Raw genomic sequence first — 7,839 nt, 5'->3', positions numbered from 1 at the left:
CTGTCGAACGCTTTCAGGCAGAGACGAGGACATATCGATGGCAGAAGCTGCTCTATCGGAAGATAGATCGAATCATCGCAGTAACTGGATGCCACGACGCCCTGGGCATACCTACGAAAGAAGAGGTCATCAATCGGATAATGACCTTGGCCAAGGTCATGCATGCGCTCTACCTCGTCAGCGTAAGTAGCCAGTAGCGTGAAGTTGACTCAAGTTGATAATGGGATACCTAAATTAGATATTTCCTGTCTTATAACGCCATTGAGGTGTCCTGACTGCCATTTGACGAACGATGAGATAATCTTGGAAAAAACTCTTATATTTGAAGACCTGGAACTGAAATGCTTTGCATTATCCAGAAGAAAATTTCTTTAGAATCCAGCGGTGCTGAGTGTATTTGTAACCTATTGAATCTTAATTCTATCCATCCACTTGTTCTAGATCTGGTTGTCCATCTTAGGCGGGCCCAGTAATTTGTGCTCCAATAGCGTGCAGATTTCCGAGCTGATCAATTGTTCATCTCTCCTGAATCCATCTTTTCATTCCAACACCTTGGATCCATTCATTTAAAGTATCCGATTTATGCTTCCTTTCATCATGGATACTTCCATTTTTCATTCTTGCGACATTTGTTTTCCTTGAATTATTCCATTTAATTTGCCATCCGCATAGGTCTCTGGTCCTTCCATTTTGGTGTGATAATACTTTTTTTGGGTAGATTCCTCTTTTCGTTGCATCATTCGTTGGTTCCGTAATGGCTCATACATCCTAGATTTATTCATCTGTTCCGAATCCATCCTTTTATCCTCCATCAATGGAACTTGGGAATAAATGCTGATCCATCCTTATGCCGTTCCCATACCCATTCATCTATTTGTATCTGAAATTGCCCATATTCTTCAGTGGCTCCTATCCATCTATCTTAGATCCATCCTTCCACTCCTTTGGGGTTTATCAATCTCTAGTCTATCAGTTTGTTCCGAATTCACTTATCTCAGATTCTTCCATTCATTTGGAAATCTTTTATTTAGCGACTTATCTCTGTGATACCTCTTCAGGGATCCCTCCATCCATCCATCCATTCACTCATAGTCCAAGCACGGTGGATGATGTCTTTTTATCCCATAGATCGCAACAATTCTCACTTATTTATGTGATGAAACGGTTTCAATATCATTGTAATTGACAGGGCAGATGATAAAAGCGTATGACTTCTCATCAAATCTGTGGGAAACTTCAAATACCTTCACTTTGGAGCCTAAAAAGTCAACTAATCTTAAATCTCCAACCAGTTTTGATTTTTTAGATGTATATTCTTAATGACTGGCACGTCCAGTATCAAGTATTCATTTGTTTTCTTCGATACTGTTTTGGACATATTTTGTGTGCAGGCACTCCAATTAAATTTACCTCTCGGTCTATTCTCCTTGTCACCAGCATGTCGTTCCAACAATCTTGAACCGAGGGTCCTGGAGGAAGCTCGTTTCAACGCAACGCAAACGCGCAGTGATGGCATGTTTCAGAATGCAGCCATTTTATGCTCTGCCACGCCACCGTGCCATAAATCACTTCCTCATGGCCTACCATGATGGATGGTTGAGTTATGAACAATCACTAGGAGTCCAGCTGATTGAAGAAATCGCGGGAGCCTCGCCTGAGGGCGCTGGCTCTACCAACACCTCAGCTGCTACTCCCATTGCTGGAATGGCACCTTCCGGCCATTCTGGTGATGTTGGAAGTGGTTCTGTTGATCCCGGATCGCCGGATTCCGGTGGAGGCGTGAGTGGTGATAATGAGAATATGTCAATCATCGCGAAATCTATCATAGAGAGTTCAATGTACTCTGATTTGTCTGACGAAGGTGAGTTAACAATTCACTCAGGTTAGATTTGAATTGCATTACTGTGATGTCATAAGTAGCATTTATTTGTGATCACAATAGACAGCATTTCCATCTTGGGCGGTGGTGGAAGCGACGGTGGTGGTGCAGCCGCCTCATCCTCTGCCCCCTTGACTAACGAGCAGGTGGAGGATAGTATAGCACCCACAGAAGGGGCTGCGCATTCAGTGTTTGCTACAGACTACTGCGCCAATCCCGATCCTTTGCGTCAACTCCTCACTGCGCTCTGTCGAACTGCCATGGACCAGACGCCGGATGATCCACTCTATCTAGCGTTTGCGCGCATCATGGCCAAGGTATGCTCTTCTTAACATTTATAACATCATATAAGTAGCAGTAAAGTAGAATAAATTAATTGCAAGACGATTGATTGATTTAGCCACTTTGCCTAACAAAAATAACCAGAAAAAAGTAGGTAAAATCCACTTATATAATATGCAAAGCTAGTTTTCTCAAAGATGGAATGACATTTCCCAATTTTCCTCACTTTCAGAGCTGTTCAGGTAAGGACGAGGACGATGAAAGCGGTGGTGGTGGCGGTGACGAGGGCTCAACAGAAGAGGGCGAAGAAGAGGGACCCACGTCTCAAGAGCAGGAAGAACAGAAACAGCGTCTTCTCTTTGAACAAAATCGACTTTCAGATCGTGGTGCTGCAGAAATGGTCCTCCTTGAGCTTGCCGCCTCCAAAGGTGATATAATTCTACTAGATAAAACCACCCTACTGATATCAAATGAATGATACTAACTTGATGACTTCCATAGGGGAAGCGACACCGGTGGCAATAGCCTCTGTCGAGTTGGGCATAGCTATTCTTCTCGAAGGGAACGTTTCAGTGCAAAATCGAATGCTTGCCTACTTGGTAGAGAAACGTCTCACGGGCTTCTTTACGAGCTTAGCTGGACTCATGCAGAACTGCTCGGTGTTGGATCTTGATACATTTGAAAGGTCAGTCTTTGCTTTTATTTTGATTGATTGAGATAAATGGGCTTCGCAATGCCGCCATTGTTTCTGCAGGTGTCGAAAGGCTGAAGGATTGGCAGTGGGTTTGTCAGACATGGAGGGTATCACGAATCTCTACGATGCGGACTTCACCTGTAAAATCTTCCGTCTTCTCCAACTCATGTGTGAAGGCCACAACTCAGGTAATCATCAATCAGGATCAAATGCACGTAGAACACTTGACACATTGTAGAGTGGAAGCCGGTTGGCAATCAGTGTAGAAGTTGGTGTCTGTAAAATTTTAACAAATGGCCGAATAATAAAATTGGGGCAAACTATAGAGTTTAATTCAAAAGATTGAGCCCCCAATTTTTTTGCCCCTCAGCCTTCCAGGACTACCTGCGCACTCAGTCGAGCAACACGACATCGGTGAATCTGATCATCTCCACGGTGGACTACCTGTTGCGTCTACAGGAGTCCATCATGGACTTCTACTGGCACTTCTCCAATAAGCCCGTCATCGACGAGTCGGGTCGCACAAACTTCATCAAGGCCATCAAAATCGGCAAACAGCTCTTCCGCACGCTCACAGAATATATTCAGGTGGGTGTCGTAGGATTCGCGATTTTTCTCAAAGTGAAACTAGGTGGTACTACTGCGTTTACTGACAATGCGGCTTAGAAATGAGGACTTTACGGTCAAGGTACTTTTAAAAGCCCCCTTGCCAGTATATGCCAAATCGACTCTAATTTTTGTCATCAAACGCTCACATTACCTTATTTCAGGGTCCCTGTCAGGGCAATCAGCACGCGTTGGCCAACAGTCGTTTGTGGGATGCTATTTCCGGCTTCTTCTATCTCTTCGCACATATGCAGGACAAGTTGAGCAAGGATCCTGAACAGCTAGACCTTCTGCACGAATTCCTCAACCTCCAGACCGAGATGATGATCATGCTGCTTTCCATGCTTGAGGGCAATGTTGTGAACGGATCTATTGGACGTCAGATGGTTGATACACTTGCAGAGTCCTCGGCAAATGTTGAAGTGAGTGACACACCACTTGAAGGAGGGAGGTGTTTATGTAGTGAAAAGGAAGAATCGAGAGGGAGTAGCAGACAATTGGCGCTGAAGACTGCACCAAGGCATAAAAATAGAAGCTTACTTTTGAATATCTCCACATTATTCGCCTTTCTTTTCTTAATTCTATTATTCCCATGTTGCCTCATGGGGAAGCAGATTTTCAGATATTGGTTGTTCATATGGAAGGGCTACAGAACTGCCAACGTAGGAGGCAGGAACAAGAAACAATAACCCTGGTTTGGTAGAGTAAAGGGTCCATGTCGTTAGGCCTGAAAGTCCTTTCAGAGCACCGTCTCTGGTACTTCAATGGGTGGTTGGATGCCTTAAAAACCAGACAGTGGAAAGGATTCGGATTTCAACAGCAGTCAGTGATGCATTTTGTAGGTTTTAGTAGGACCAGAATACTCCATCCTGCTTGTATTGCCATCATAAGCTGTAGAAGGTCTGGAATCTTATTATTTGTGTAGAATGCTCCTACTTCATCCGTAATTGACGAGTGACCTGGAAATGTTTGATCAGTTCCTGACTCTCATTATTTTTCCATTTTCAAGCTTACTTTGACCTTCTTCGACATATTTTTGAGGATGAAGGAGATCACAAATTCCGATGCCTTTTTGGTGAGTTCTACCAAACGCTACATCCTGTAAATCGATTTCTTGGTCACCCTTTGAACCACCTTTTTTCCCTCCTCTCTCTGAAGGCTTTCGATGTGAATAAAGACGGGTGGATTTCGCATCGAGAGTTTCGAACTGCTTTGGAGCAGCAAAAATCCTTGAATGAGTGAGTCTCACATCTTCAAGTATCATTTCGATCATCACCTCGCCATATGGTGGCTTTTGATTACTTTTTTCTACTAACTGTCTACAGGGAGGAAATCACCTATATAATGGGCTGTGTAGACGCCAATTTGGATGGGAAAATTGACTTTCAGGAGTTCACGGAACGCTTCTACAATCCAGCTCGTGATATCGGTTTCAATGTGGCGCTGCTACTGACCAACCTCTCTGAACACATCCCTGGTGACATACGGTGAGCATTGCTGTAGGGTTTATGTGGCGGTAATCTTCTTGTAGACTTTTAAAATCTGCGTCTTCTCGGGTCAATTTTCCTCTAAGTACCTCCTATTTCGTTTCTAGCCTCGAACGACTTCTGCAGAAAGCGAAAGGCATGCTAGAGATGTTTGACCCTCTCCTGGGTCGCATTGAAATTACCAACAAGGAGGGTCGCATAGAACGCGTCTACTTTCAGGTGCGTCAGGAGAACATCGACCAGTGGGAGAAGCCGCAGATCAAGGAGTCCAAACGCACCTTCCTTCACTCGGTGGTGGGCGAGAGTGGTGATAAGGAGAAACTGGAATGCTTCGTCAATTTCGCCGAGGACACCATCTTCGAGATGCAGCATGCCCAGGGCATAAGTGGAGATGACGAGAACTTACAGATTAGTCGGGTAGGTCTATCTAAACAAGGCTGTAGCCAATTATTGCCACTCGTTAACGCTTTCCTTTCTTCGTCGACTTTGTTCTTCGTTTGGGGGTTATGACAACTACGACCGCTTCAAATTCGTTCCGTAAACACGTCTGTTGGGGTTTAAAAGAGTCAAGTAAATTTGAAGAGTGCATAAGCATCCCTTTTCCTTGAAAGGCAATTGCCATCATAGTGGAACAAAAAATCTGGGCAGCAACATCAATTTCTAATCATCCTGACAATAATTGTTCCAAAGAAAAAATCGAAAAAGTTCAAATTTTCCCATCAAAATATTTGACACTTTCCCACGATTCTGATGGTTAATCAATATATCGGGTCCACGTTTCCCACAACAAGCGTTGATTAGGGTAACATCCAACTTCACTTTTCTCTGTCTCTCATCCTAGGTTGTGGCTGTTCGCAACCTCCTGGAGGCAACTCGACTCTCCTCCGTTTTTGCATTCCTTGGCACTCTCATCTCCTTCCTCAGTCCTCACCATTTATGGAAGTGTTGGTGCGGTCTTCGACAAATGTCATTCGTGGATGTCATTGCAGATGTCCTGGGCCTCATCATCGGTCTCATGATCGGGGCTGTGCGTCTGGTGAAAGGCGTCCTTACCATTGTGGGCCGTTTTATGATCGCGTTGACGTCAGATCCAACTGAAAAAGCCTCGCCACAATTACCGCCAACGACTCAGTCGATGAATTCAGCAACACCCCCGAGTGTAAAACGGAGCCAAACGTCGACGCTATTCAACGCAATGCGGACGAGTGGAAGCAAAATGGAAGTCACGTTGACTGAAGAAGAAGCAAAACCACCTGACCTTGGGACCACCAATGAGGAGGAGCAGAAACTCACGGATCTTGCCAGCATTCTTCAGGTGGGAAATTTTAACAACCATACTGATAAACGATTTTAGTAATTTTTTCGGCTTGTTAAGATTAAGAGTGGCCTGGACTTTTGCGAAAATAATTTTATTTCGGTGTACTTGCCATTGTATGTGAATTTTGCATAAAATTTTGCACGGCATTTCTACGAACTAAGCATCACACTACCACGCATTGTTTTGCCCTAGCTACAGATTCTACCGATTTGTTGCCGACTTTTTGACTTTTGCATCTCTGTAGTGGTCAACTTAAAGGATGCCTATTGGGGTTCTGGAAACCGTTTCATGCTCCGGACTTTATGAAGTCATTATAAACTCCGGACCTAATTATTATTTGTTACTACCATTGATGCAAGGCAACTACCATTAACTGGTGCAAAATGAATGAGGAAGTAAGAGTTACAAGCTAACCATATTTACCACTTAAAAAAAATAACTCCAAGACACATTAGGTAGCATAAATTGTAATTGAATACTAACGCCCTTGTTACTGGATTATCTATTGAATTTCTGTTCAGTAGCCTATTTTGTTAATCTGTTAATACATTTGCAAGCATCTGTGGAATTCGTCAGAAAAATATATCGGGTGATCTTTAAAATATTTTTTTGATTTTAAGCATTAAATCTAGAACTGGGATTTTTTTACTGGGGTGTTTATTTCTTTGAATCAAAATCCCTAGTTCACACTTAGTCAAAATCTATTTTCCCGAGAGTTTAGCAATAAGGAAAACCTCTTTCAAAATTTTTCTGAATTGGTAACATTCTTCTCTAAGTTTTATTTTCCTTAGGAAAAACTATGAGCTTTTCCGCTAGATTTGACTTCTCTAGGCATTTTCAAATGTCCAGACCTTCATTTTTTCCAATTTTATAAGATTTTTTACATTTTCTTGAGTTGAATTTAATCCGTTCACTTGATTTATTATTTGCATTACTTGTTTATCCAACATTCCCCCTGTTGTTTGAATATTGCTGCGTCTTCCTCCACTTTGTGTGGGCGAATTTGGAGGCTCTGGTCCCCAATGGTTCATTCCCCTCCAGCCGCTTCTTGGAGTACTTCTACGTAAATTCGCAATTTTGTTCGGAAAATGTTAATTTACTTTGTTCCATGCATCTACTCATCAAATAACTGCCCCCAAAAATAATCGCACCATTTTTTCTGCCTGAACTTTTCTTTGATTCATGACTCAAGGGTTTCGTGCCCTTCTCTGCTTGCTATTCCTAAATTCTTCAATCTTCTCCCAGTTTGTCATTTGCCTACTTTAAGTCACCCATTCCGAGTTATGGAAATGGCCACTTTCTGCATATTCCAATCTGGTATACAAGTTTTTAGTCGCTTAAGGGGCCCTAACATACTTTTCATCTGACAATCTACTGCTCTTTTTCATGATTGCTTCTAGGAAAAGGAATGCTGGCTTTTGTCGGAGGAGGAACAACTACTGTTGGAACGTGTGGACTCCTCAAAAGTGGAAGCCTTCACGGGAAACACCCCAAAGACGTCAACCACTCCTAGCAGCAGTCATTCGAATGCCGGACGACAAAAGAATACCACTTCAGTCGGTAAACAGGCACA

The sequence above is a fragment of the Echinococcus granulosus genome, assembly GCF_000524195.1.
Source record: "Echinococcus granulosus chromosome Unknown EG_S00129, whole genome shotgun sequence".
Classification (NCBI taxonomy): Eukaryota; Metazoa; Platyhelminthes; class Cestoda; order Cyclophyllidea; family Taeniidae; genus Echinococcus; species Echinococcus granulosus.
The sequence above is the reverse complement of the archived record's forward strand: the minus strand, read 5'-3'. Positions refer to the sequence as shown.